The following is a 12,651-nucleotide window of genomic DNA, read 5'->3' on the forward strand; positions in this document are numbered from 1 at the left end:
CCAGCCTTGGCTGGGGCCCGGGATCTTCCCTGTGCCGGTCCCCTTTCCTTTTCCTTTCTGTCGGTGTGGGCCCGCCTGCCTTGGCTGGAGCCCGGGATCTTCCCTGTGCCGGTCCCCTTTCCTTTTCCTTTCTGTCGGTGTGGGCCCACCTGCCTTGGCTGGGGCCCGGGATCTTCCCTGTGCCGGTCCCCTTTCCTTTTCCTTTCTGTCGGTGTGGGCCCGCCAGCCTTGGCTGGGGCCCGGGATCTTCCCTATGCCGGTCCCCTTTCCTTTTCCTTTCTGTCGGTGTGGGCCCGCCAGCCTTGGCTGGGGCCCGGGATCTTCCCTGTGCCGGTCCCCTTTCCTTTTCCTTTCTGTCGGTGTGGGCCCGCCAGCCTTGGCTGGGGCCCGGGATCGTCCCTGTGCCGGTCCCCTTTCCTTTTCCTTTCTGTCGGTGTGGGCCCGCCAGCCTTGGCTGGGGCCCAGGATCGTCCCTGTGCCGGTCCCCTTTCCTTTTCCTTTCTCTTGTCCTTGGTGTCATCATTGTCGTCTTGTGTGCCTGTTTGCCCTTTCTCTGAGGTCCTGACTCCATCCCGAGTAGTCAGGGCCAAACCTGGGAAGTCCTTTGCTCCTGACCGCCTCTGGTTCTTCTAGGAGACTGGATGAGGCCTTTCAGATGTTTCAGAGTGTAGCATCTATAAGACAAACCCTTCTTCCTTTAACTGTCTCTTCACAGGCTAACACTGATGTGATATGATACTGAAAGAAGCCCTTGCCCAATCATGAGAGGAAGTGGGCTGAGGCGCCCATCTGGTTAGACACATCAACAATTAAATGAGTCACCAGTATATTGAATGAGCAGTAATGGAGTATAATCCCAAAAGCAACTTTATTTTGTCTCTCACTGTCCCTTTAAGTCAACTTAACGGAATAGTCCTGACCTCACCCTAGATGACAGCACAGGTAGGCTGTAGGACCTTTCCAATAAATAATATAAAGTCACAAACACAGTATCAATTCAGTAGTCAAAGATGGCCATGTTCCATTTAAGCATCAGTGCTTCCAACTTCATTCAAGACTTCACTCATTCTTGCTGACTCTCATTTCTTTTTCTGGTTGGATTAGGGAGAGCTGGAAAGATTTTATAAGGACCAAATGGTGCTGTTGTCACATGGGGGCTTTCCTTCTCTGGGCCTCATAGACTCCCAGGGAACTCGTATGGGTTTCTTGGTGACCTCTTCAGTTGATGGTGGCCAGTCTCTTATAACTGCCAAGTAAACTCTATATCATCAGCCCATCCCTCCCTCTTCAGTCCCTAGGAGTCCGGTGGTCCACTGCCAGCTTCGTCAGTTGAGGTCTGTTTGTCCCTTTAGGGTAAGATGATCCCCATGCCAGCCCTTTGCCGCTCCTGGACCCCACGTGGCTCAGGGGAGCATTCATGCAACCTCTGTCCACACAGATCAGGGCGTACAAGCTAACTTCCAAACAAGAGCTACTGCCTCACTGGTGTACTAACTAGTCAACTAGTTGGCCTCTTATTCGCTGAATTTCTCAGGCTTGAGTCAGATGCCAATCTACTGTGTCCCCTAAGTTTTAGGGGGTACATATAAATCGCTAAAGCCTCATTCTCCTTTGACTTCAGATGAAAGGGAGGTGGGAGGGTGTGCAAAGGCGTGGCTGGGACTGACTTGTGCTTTAACAGATTCGCTCTGTGACGATGGGCAAAAGGGGGCTGAGGGCAAGGGGACCCAGAGGAGACTCTTGTAATTGTCCATCTGCCTTCGACGAAGGCTTGACTCAGGGATGGGGCAGTTGAGGTAATGAGAAGGAGTGAAGTCCTGAGTGTATTTTGAAGACAGACAGAGAGAGAGAACTGAGTCAAGGGTGATCCTGGGATTTGGGGCCTGAGCAGCTGGAAAGCTGGAATTGTCCCCGAATTGAGGTAGGGACCGCTCCAGGGCTTGGGGGAGCAGGTCTGAGTGGAGGTGCCAGGAGCTCAGCTGAGTCCTGGTATCACATGCACGGGGTGTTTGAGCTCGCTCAGCCTTTGGGGATTACAACTGTGCCTGCCTCCTAAGGAGTTTTTAAATGATTAAATGAGATTTACACGCACGTGTGTGCGCACACACACACACGACTGATGTATATATGAGATTTTATATATATGAGACTTACCTAAATATGTAAAAGACAGTAATATATAAAATTAGATTATATATAATATTTAAAAGAGTTGGCATACAGCCTTTTTAATGATTAAATGAGATTTTCATATATATGCAAGATTTACACAAATGAGATTATATATAAGTATCATTATACGTAATTTTTGGAACAGTTGACAGTTACTATTTAATGGTTTAATGTTATTTACATATGTGTATATGTATGTGAGGTTTTATATAGATAAGATTTATACACATATAGGAAAGATATATAAATGAGATTATGTGCATATGTAAATGAGGTTTTATCTACATACAAAATGTTTAGAACAGCTGTTAGCACATCGTCACTCTTTTTTTTAAATTGAAGTTGATTTACAATGTTGTGTTAATTTCTGCTGTACAGCAAAGTGATTTAGTTATACACGTATATACATTCTTTTTTAAAAATATTCTTTTCCATATGGTTTATCCTAGAATATTCAATATAGTTCTCTGTGCTATACAGTAGGACCTTGTTGTTTATCCATTCTATATATTGAATAAATGCTCACATCTGCTCACCCAACCTCCCACTCTATCCCTCCCCCAACCCCTTCCCCCTTGGCAACCACCAGTCTCTTCTCTATGTCCGTGATTCTGTTTCTGTTTCATAGATAGGTTCATTTGTGTCATATTTTAGATTCCACATATAAGTGACATCATATGGTATTTGTCTTTCTCTGTCTGACTTACTTCACTTAGTATGATAATCTCTAGTTGCATCCATGTTGCTGCAAATGGCATTATTTCATTCGTTTTTATGGCTGAGTAATATTCCATTGTATATATGTACCACATCTTCTTTATCCATTCCTCTGTTGACGGACATTTAAGTTGTTTCCATGTCTTCACTATGTGCATAGTCACTCTTTAGTGATGAAATGACCTTTACATATATGCATGAGATTAGATATATATATATTAGATTTATTTAAAATATGAGATTAGGTACATAGATGGACACCTACCTACCTACATACATACACACACACACACACACACACACACACACACACACATCTTTAGGACCGTTGTTGGCACAGCATTGTTATGGAATCAAGAGTAGCCGTATCAGTACTTATGCTGGTGAAGGCCAGGGGCGAAAGTCGGGGACTCAGCGCAGGTAATGTCCCTCTGCTGTCCCAGCCGAGACCCTGTCTCTGCTGATGGCCAAATGGAGCCTTTTCCCCAGAGAAGTCCCCGGGCTGTGACACCCTGGCACACCCTTTGCCTGTCTGGCCTCTGTGTCCTCCTGCATGTGGGGCTCACGCTGCCTCTCTCAAGATTGTCCTGAGGATGAAATGCGAGCGTGCGTGAGGCCTGGTGTCCTTTTCCTTGGGGATTGCCTAACGCAGCCGCATCAGAAACTCTTGGCTTCTGAGGTTTCCAGTGAGGTCTGTACTTCTCCATCCTCCAAACCCCTTCCTGGAAATGCAGATGCGGTGGCGTTGGACCAGGGATGGGCCGGGAGCCTTCCTAAGCTGGGGAGAGGGCGAGAGCCCTTTGGGCACTGAGCCAAGTCGAGAAGTCAGCGTCCAGGAGCCAACAAGCCTGATCAGGGCACCAATCTGGAGTGGCTGGCTGAGCACCAGCGCCCAGCGACAGAATGGGCAACAAGGGCAAGAGCCACCGTGGGGGTTCAGGACGGAGGGTGGGAGGGGAAACCTGTGCACTTGTTAGACTGTCCAGGGCACCGGGCAGGCAGTAAGCACCAGTGTGTGCATAGATCAATGAGAATTCCTCCTCCTGGACTGTCAGTTTCTAAGAAATGTGGGGAGATTTTGCCGAGAAGCAACCGGAGAGATCAAAGGCAAGGATGTTAATGGAAAGAGCATGACGTATACGATTTTTATAAGGTCAGACAACCTTGCATTTAAATCTCTGATTTGACTTTAATGAATGGCACACTCTTGATTGCCTCATCTGTACAATGGGCACAATAACTCCTATTACAGGTTATTGCGACGCTCATGTGAACCAAATGCAGGTAGTTCCCGTAGCGGGGGGCTGGCATGTAGTAGGTGTCCTATACGTGCTGATTGCCCGATACCCACCTCCTCCCCTTTCCCCTTAAAGCAGTGGAAACGTGGCTGGAGTGCAGGGGAGGAGGGGAGGACGTGAACTGGGAGGCAGGGAGAGTCTCTGCAAGTCTGTCATCAGGGACTGACATCCAAGCTGTGGAAATTCGAGAAGTGCCAGGAGACCCCACCCACATGGGAAACCCCCCAGCCAGATGGTGACTTGTGGGCTGTAACTTAATAACCTCCTGGATTAGGGGCCTTAAAAATGATTTGTGGCTGTAGGACGGTTGGGGTCCGCAGGTGTAGCCATCGTGTACGGAACACACTCACACAGGCTAATAGAGCGCTCGGGGATGTACCCTGTGGGCGAAGGTGGGGAAAGCTTGTCCTTGTGATTTTCCAGCTGTGGTCAAACACAGAGCCCTGGGCTTTGCCAGGACAGATGGCAAATGAGCTGTCTCGAGGTGACAGGGGACCCGATAGGTTCTAGCTTCACGCCACACTCGGTGTCCCAAGATGCCACCTGTGCTGCCACACTTCCTTACACTTCCACTTCCAAAGAGGGGCTTACGGGCTGCTCTCACAGACATTTGGATGGTAACAAGCAGTGACTGACAAAGAGGAGAAAATTCAGACGTGGGCCAATTTCTGGCAGAACAGAGCTGTGGTTGACAATTTTTTTTAGAAGTCTTGCGGTTGTGTCTTTAAGATTCTATCTCCTCTGGGCCACATTTCCTGTTTGATTGCGGAGTCTTTTTCTCCCCCTTCTGCTCCTCCTGGTGTCTTGCGTTGCTTGTACTATTATCATCATAGCAACAGCCCTAGGGGGAGTAGGAAGAGGCTGACGTGTGGAATCAAATAGAGCTGGGTTCAAATTCTTCCACCATCATGGTGTGATGTAATGTGATGACTCGGCTCCTCTTGGCTTCAGATACCTCTTTCAGGTTTTGTTTGTTTGTTTTAAGAATTGAGAAATAACGTATGCAGACATACAACTGAATAATGTACACTCATTTCAGATTAGTTCCTTACTTATAAAGTATTTTTATGCCCAGTCTCTTTGCATGCCTTGATCTAATAGCAGAGAAAACTGGGGCTCAGAGAGGTGAAGTGACTTGCTCAAGGACACACAGTAGTAAGCAGTGAGTAGGAATTCCAATGTGTCTTTTTGTTTGTCTTTTCATTCTGAAATAATTTGACTTATAAAAAAGGTGCAAAAATTATACCCCCCAAATTGCACATACCCTTCACCCAGATCCCCCAAATGATAACATCTTGCATAAACATGGCACAATTATAAAAATCAGGAAATTAACATTAATAACAATATTATGATCTAATTATTTAGACTTTACCTATTGTCCCATGAGTGTCCTTTTTCTGGTTCAGAATCCAATCCAAGATCACGCATCACATTTATTTACTCTCCTTTAATCTGGAACTAAGATTTTCTAGACCTTGACAGCTGGAAGAGAATATAACAGGCTAGTTATATTTTGTAGGATGCCCCTCGATTTGGGTTTGTCTCATCTTTCCCCATTATTAAATTCAGGCTCTGCGTTTTGGGCAGGACGATCACAGAAGCGATGTTATGTCTTTCAGAGTGCATCCCATCATGCCCATTTGTTCCCTTACTGGTGATCAACTTGATCATTTGGGTTTAGATTCCAAGGCTTCTTTTCTTTCAGCTGCACCATGCTACCCACAATCTGATTTCTGTATACTGTATTCAAACTGTCAGAACTGATACTGTCGTTAAAGCAGTTGAAAATAATATTAAATGATATTGCAACTCAAGATGTTGCTTTTACCCTGTGAGTTTGCTTGCAGGCAAAAACCAGTTTTAAATCTCCAGCGCTTTTGTGCCTTGCACAGAGAGAGAGCCCACATGATGTCTGTTGAATGAAAATAAAGAAATAAAATAATGAACACATGAGTGAATGGGATTCTCAGTTCAGTTTGCTCCTTGAGGGCAGGAAAATTTACCTTTACTTTCTATAGTACCTACAAACATTGGATACTCAATTAAATTTGAGTGAAAGAAACTTAACTCTTCCTGATGGATATTTCCTGACTTACAGGAGGAAGGGGAAAATGGCTGTTTTATTTTTTAAAAAAAGAAAACAATTTTTTTGCAGCTCTTTCTCTTTTCTAAACAGAGATGTTTCTGCTTTCATCCTGGGGGTGTAAAAATAACATAATTTTCTTATCTTTGGTCTTTCTTGGTGTTTTTTGCAGATGGAGACCATGTCTGTTTAGTTTAAGAAAGCTGCTTAATGATTTGGGGCTGTGGTAGGCAGAAGGCTGAGATTTCTTCAAGATTGTCAACCCCCATGTAATCCCCTGTTCTTAAGTGCAGGTGGGCCTGCCCTAATCAGTTGAACCTTTATGAGACTAGAGGTCAGAGATGGAGTATTCAGAGATTCAGACTTGAGAGACCAAAGGGAGAGAGTCACATGGTAGGGAATGGCAGGAGGCTTCTAGGAGCTGAGATCAGCCACCAGTCCGTGGCTTGTAGCAAGAATACAGGGACCTCAGTCTACAAACACAAGGCAGTGAATTCTGCCAAAACCCTGAGTGAGATTGGAAGGGGACCCGAGCCTCAGCTGAGAGCCAAGCCCCAAGGGACACCTTGATTTCAGCCTTGAGACCTTGAGCCAAGAACTCAGCTACACTGTGCCCCAACTCCTGACCCATGGAAACTGTGAGATGATAGATTTGTGTTGTTCTAGGCTGCTAAGTTTGTGGTATGTTGTTACACAGCAATCGTTTGGCCTTTTCCTGACTGGCATATAGTTGGACTCATACAGTGTGTAGCTTTTTCAAATGGGCTTATTTCACTTAAGTTTCCTCCATGTTTTCTTTGTGACTTGACATCTGATTTCTTTTTATTGCTGGATTATATGTCTGCTGTCTGGATGTCCCATAGTGTGTGTATCCGTTCACCTATTGGAGGACATCTTGGTTGCGTCCAAGTTTTGGCAGTTATGAGTAAAGCTGCTATAAATATTCACGTGCAGGTTTTTGTATGAATATAAGTTTTCAACTTATTTGAGTAAACGTAGGAGCGCAGTTGCTGAATAGTATGCTAGGACTATGTTTAGCTTTGTAAGAAACTCTCAGGCTGTCTTCCAAAGTGGCTGTACCATTTTGCATTCCCACCAGTAGTGAGCGAGAGTTCCAGTGGTTGCATGTACTTGTCAGCATCTGGTATTATCATTTTGGGGGGATTTTAGCCACAGAAGGCACTTTCAAATTTTCATTACTGCAGGGGTAAGCCCTCTCTCCCTTCCCATATTCCCACTTTTGCTTGTCCTGTAGAAAATCCCACCGGTGTCTCCAAGGTGCTGGGGTGACAGCTCCCACCTCCTTCCACCCCTTGTTCAGATATCTCTATGGGCGAGGAGGGTGCTCCCCTGATCAGTGAAAACCCAACATCTACTGGACCTTGTTTTCAAATGAGAGACTAAGTCCTGGAGACAAAAATATGCATCTCTCCCCTGGGGTTGGGTGTTCCCCCTTGGGAAGAGGGCTGCCATTCATTGGCTTCTCTGTGTCAAATGAGGGGAGGAGAAGGAATAGATTCACTTGGGGGTAGAAGGTAGGTAGGCAGTCCTGTGGTGTTTTCTACTCATGTTTTAGCAGGGAGCTCAACTTGGATAGTTGTACTCGCATTAACCAATCCATCCTGATATCCCACTTTCTACCTTTAGTGTTCCCAATTAAGAAACTGAGAGCGATTAGGCTTCCCCACATCTTCAATAATATCCATCCATGCCACCACCAACAAGAGCCATCTGCATTTCCTCTTTGGAAAAATGTCTATTTAGTTCTTCTCCCCATTTTTAATTGGGTTGTTTGTTGTTTTTTTGATGTTGAGTTGTATGAGCTGTTTATATGTATGTTGGATATTAATCTCTTATCAGTCACATCTTTTGCAAATAGTTTCTCCCATCCAGTAGGTTGTCTTTTTGTTTTGTTGATGGCTTCCTTTGCTGTGCAAAAGCTTTTAAGTTTAATTAGGTCCCATTTGTTTATTTTTGCTTTTATTTACTTTAGGAGATAGACGCAAAAAAATATCACTGTGATTTATGTCAAAGAGTGTTCGCCTATGTTCTTCTCCAGAAGCTTTATGGTATGTGGTCTTACATTTAGATTTTTAATCCATTTTGAGTTTATTTTTGCACATGGTATTAGAGAATGTTCCGATTTCATTCTTTTACATGTAGCTGTCCAGTTTTCCCTGAACCACTTATTGAAGAGACTGTCTATTGTCCATTGTATATTCTTGCCTCCTGTGTTATAGATTAATTGATCATAAGTGCATGGGTTTATTTCTGGGCTCTCTATCCTGTTCCATTGATCCATGTGTCTGTTTTTGTGCCAGTACCACACTGTTTTGATTACTGTAGCTTTGTAGTATAGTCTGAAGTAGGGGAGTATGGTTTCTCCAGCTCTCATACACTGCCTTTTATATCCATTGTTTAATCCTTACAGCAAGCCAGTTGGTTGGGTAATATTATGATCTTTTTACAGATAATGAAATTGAGTCTCAAAAAGGTTAAGTAACTTTTCCAAGTCCATAACTAGTCCAAGCTAGTAAATGGCAACTGCTAGGTTTGGAATGTGGGGTGGTCTTCTTTTAAGCTCTGTGACCTTTACTGTATACTGATGACCCTCATTCTTCTTGGTCTTAGGCCCCTTTTGTGCTCTTAAAAGTGATTGAGGGACTTCCCTGGTGGCGCAGTGGTTAAGAATCTGCCTGCCAATGCAGTGGACATGGGTTCGAGCCCTGGTCCGGGAAGATCCCACATGCCACAGAGCAACTAAGCCCATGTGCCACAACTACTGAGCCTGCATTCTAGAGCCCGTGAGCCACAACTACTGAGCCCACATGCCACAACTACTGAGGCCCACGTGTTCTAGGGCCCATGCTGTGCAACAAGAGAAGCCACCGCAATGAGAAGCCCGCGCACCTCAACAAAGAGTAGCCCCCGCTCCCCGCAACTAGAGAAAGCCTGCGCGCAGCAACGAAGACCCAATGCAGCCAAAAATAAAATTAAAAAAAAAAAAGTGATTGAGTCACAACCCCTCATGAGTTATTAAATTTAGGTAATGATCACCATTCCTGTTAATTTCACCGAAAGGGAGACAACTGGACATTATTTTCCTCCTCATGGCAAGACACAATACCACCTGCCTCTAAATTGAACTTGCAATGTCCAGGTAATATATGGGAGAGAAATAAGTTAAAACTCCATCAATGTAATTAATCAAATCCAGAATGTGGAAAAGTACAGAACAAATTATTTCAGCATTTGGTTCCTTTACCAGATGAATTTTAAAGGAGAAAATATCAATGGAAGGAGGGAATTTAGGAGAGACATACATACCAAATGCCATGTGAAGATTATGTCAGATCGTGATTTGAACAAAAAAACTCTGTGTGTGTGTGTGAATAATACTGAGGAATTATTGGTAATTTTTTTGGTGGGATTATGACACTATAGTTATGCTTTTTAAAAGTGTTCTTCTGTTTTAAAAATATGTAATTAATTTTTGAGTGCTTTACATACGTCATTTCCCCCATTTTTTTAGGCAAAGTTAGAGAAACCCAGAGAAGTGATTTGCCAGCTTCACACCTGGGACATGGCAGAGCTGGGCCTGAAGGCTGGAGATGGAGGGAAATCTATCTAGTTATAGCTTGGTGCTGTACCTTTATGGTCTCTGGTCAATCTTTCTCGGTGTTGGTACACATCAAACCATGAGACAAATGTGCAAGTCAAGGAATTTCAAGCTGTGGCTTTAGCAGGATTCAGTTTAGGGGTTTTTCTATGGAATTCTCTAAATACAAGTTTGAAAAATACCCAGAATGAGCTCCATGCCAGGAAAGGTAGTGCCAAAAGCAGGCTGATTAAGACCGAAACTCCAGATGTCATCAACTTTTCAAACACGTGCAATTTCGTGGTGAGTAGCAAGCAGCAGCTGGGGCTGCTGATGCGCAGGCTGGGAGCCAAGTGGCCGGGGCTGTTTCTTTCAAGAACATTTCATAAGCCAGCTGCCATCTTGACAGTGCCTTGTGGGCCAGGCTGTTCTTACAGTTGACAATGGTCATTCCACATCGGGGGATGCTTCTTCATTCCAAACACGCGCAGAGTTCAAACACATCTTGCTTTGGAATTTCTGGTCGACAACTCAGAACCTCTTCTTCCTTACAGTTAGCCCATGGGGTTGGGATGTGGAATTGAAGAGGTGAAGTCGTGAGTTTGACCTCACAAGAATCCTTTACCTTCCTGGTGAGATGAGTGCATGGACGCAGGAAGGGGATTTAGCCTGCATCACAGAGCACTTACCGTGAGCAGAGAAGCACTCATACTGCTAACCAGTTGTCTCAACAGTGCACAGGGTTTCTTACAAGAGCAGAGGGAGACCATGGATGAGTCACTGTGAAACCAGCCTGGGACTAAGAAGATAACCGAAAGACATGGCCGTTCAGCAGCTCCATCTTCTGAGTGGAAGTCCCAGCTGGGCAGCACAAACTCTTTTGTTCACCTGGGAGGCGGTGATATCTGGGTCAGTCTAGAGGATGGTGGAGTGGCCTCATGGGGTTATTTGCCCAAGGCCTCTGGGAAGAAACGTTATGAGGGAAGATTGACTCCAGACCAAGAACCAGGGCTGTGTGAGGGACGCACTTCCCTGCTGAACTCCCGAGGGCAAGGCAGCTACCATAAAGCCTGAGCACAGAATCAGAGGCCTGCTACCCATCAAAACATGGTGAGGCATTGAGCACCCACGGCTGTGGGGTTTCGTAACCAGGGAAACAGGATGTAGCACAAATGGGGACAGGTACTTTCCCAGTTGGGGGTGGCTGTTGGAGCACAGAATGACATCATGCTAGAGGGCATAGTGCAGGGTGATGGCGCTTTGGGGACAACAGTGACCCTCCCATAGAGAGGTGGAGCCCGAGCTGGCCAGGGGGGATACATGGCAGACAGACTCCATGGGGTACCCAAGAGGGGCGTGTTCTTGAGTTTATGCACGACACCCCTGTGGACTCAATCAGGGAGGTGAGGTCACATGTCATAGGGCCAACGTGAGGATTACATGAGAGAATAAGAAGAGCATGCATTGTTATTGATATCGCTGGTTTTAAAATTTATTTTTATTTTTTTTCGCCACGTCTCGTGGCTGTGGGATCTTAGTCCCCCGACCAGGGATCGAACCTGGGCCCTTGGTAGTGAAAGCGTGGAGTCCTAACCACTGGACCGCCGGGGAAGTCCCTGGTACTGCTGTTGTATAATTTTAATTGTTGGGTCAAATGAACCTTGTTTCTGAGATAGATAGATGTATGTGCTATAAATAATTGAATTAAATTATATAAAATTACCCAATGTCTGTACACAGTAAGTCCTCAGTAGCTGCTAGTTGCTATGGTTATTGTTGTTACTATTATTATTATTACAATTATCAGTGGAGGTAGTGGTACTAGAATAACAGGAGGCCTTTAAAGATGGGCTAGATGCTTCTCAATGGTAGATGGGGGTCAAGGATAGAGAAATACATTTTGATTACAATTACCATGACCCCTGTTTTTATCCCTGGCCTAAAAACAGAGCCTGGAACACACAGGTAATATTTAAGTAAATGTATTGAACTTTGTCAAAGAGAAGGAAAGAGAGACTCAGAACAGGGATTTTCAGGTTCCAGTTTCCATCTCGGTCCAGCCACACGGGTTGGGTGCCCACCATATGCCACTGGGTTAGGTTCACTCATGCTGTAGATGAACATCTGAGACGTAGGAAGCTTGAGATGCTTGTCGGAGGATCTGCAGCTGGTTGGCGTCAGCAGCCAGCAAGAACATCTGAACTCGCTGTCTCAGGTGTGAGAAAGGCCCCAGGGGTCCTGGCTGTCAGTGCGATGGGAACAAAAACGGAGACAAAGTGGGTTGGGATCTGGGCTCCCATCTGTGTGGTTGGCTCTTGGAAGAACGTCCCGGTCCAGCCAAGGGGAGAGATGCTGGGTGAGCCGGAGAACTGGTTTGGCTGAATGTACTAAATTTAGAAGGGGATTTGGATGCACCCTCTGTGGCTTTTGACCGGGGCCCAGGCTCGGAGCGTGTTGGTGTTTTTCCTCTTCGGTTTCCCTGTGGGGTGGGGCGCCTGCTCCCCTCTCGGGTTCCCGAGGGCTCAGTCACTGACGCCCGGTTTATAAATACCCTCTCCCTTCCCTGGCGGTTCTGACCCCAGCTGATTGTTAGTAATTTCAGGGTTTCTCACAGAGCCTCTGCACTTGGATTCCCCAGGGTGATAATCAGGGGTGGCGGGTCGCCCCCAGCCCCGGGGAGGGTCTGCGGCAGAGGCGCGGCCCTGCAGAGAACTGCTTCCTGGAGCTGCTTCCCTCCGCGCTGTGCCTTGCCAGGCAGTCAAAAGCCATGTGGGGAAATA

Source organism: Balaenoptera acutorostrata, chromosome 19 (genome assembly GCF_949987535.1).
Source record: "Balaenoptera acutorostrata chromosome 19, mBalAcu1.1, whole genome shotgun sequence".
Classification (NCBI taxonomy): Eukaryota; Metazoa; Chordata; class Mammalia; order Artiodactyla; family Balaenopteridae; genus Balaenoptera; species Balaenoptera acutorostrata.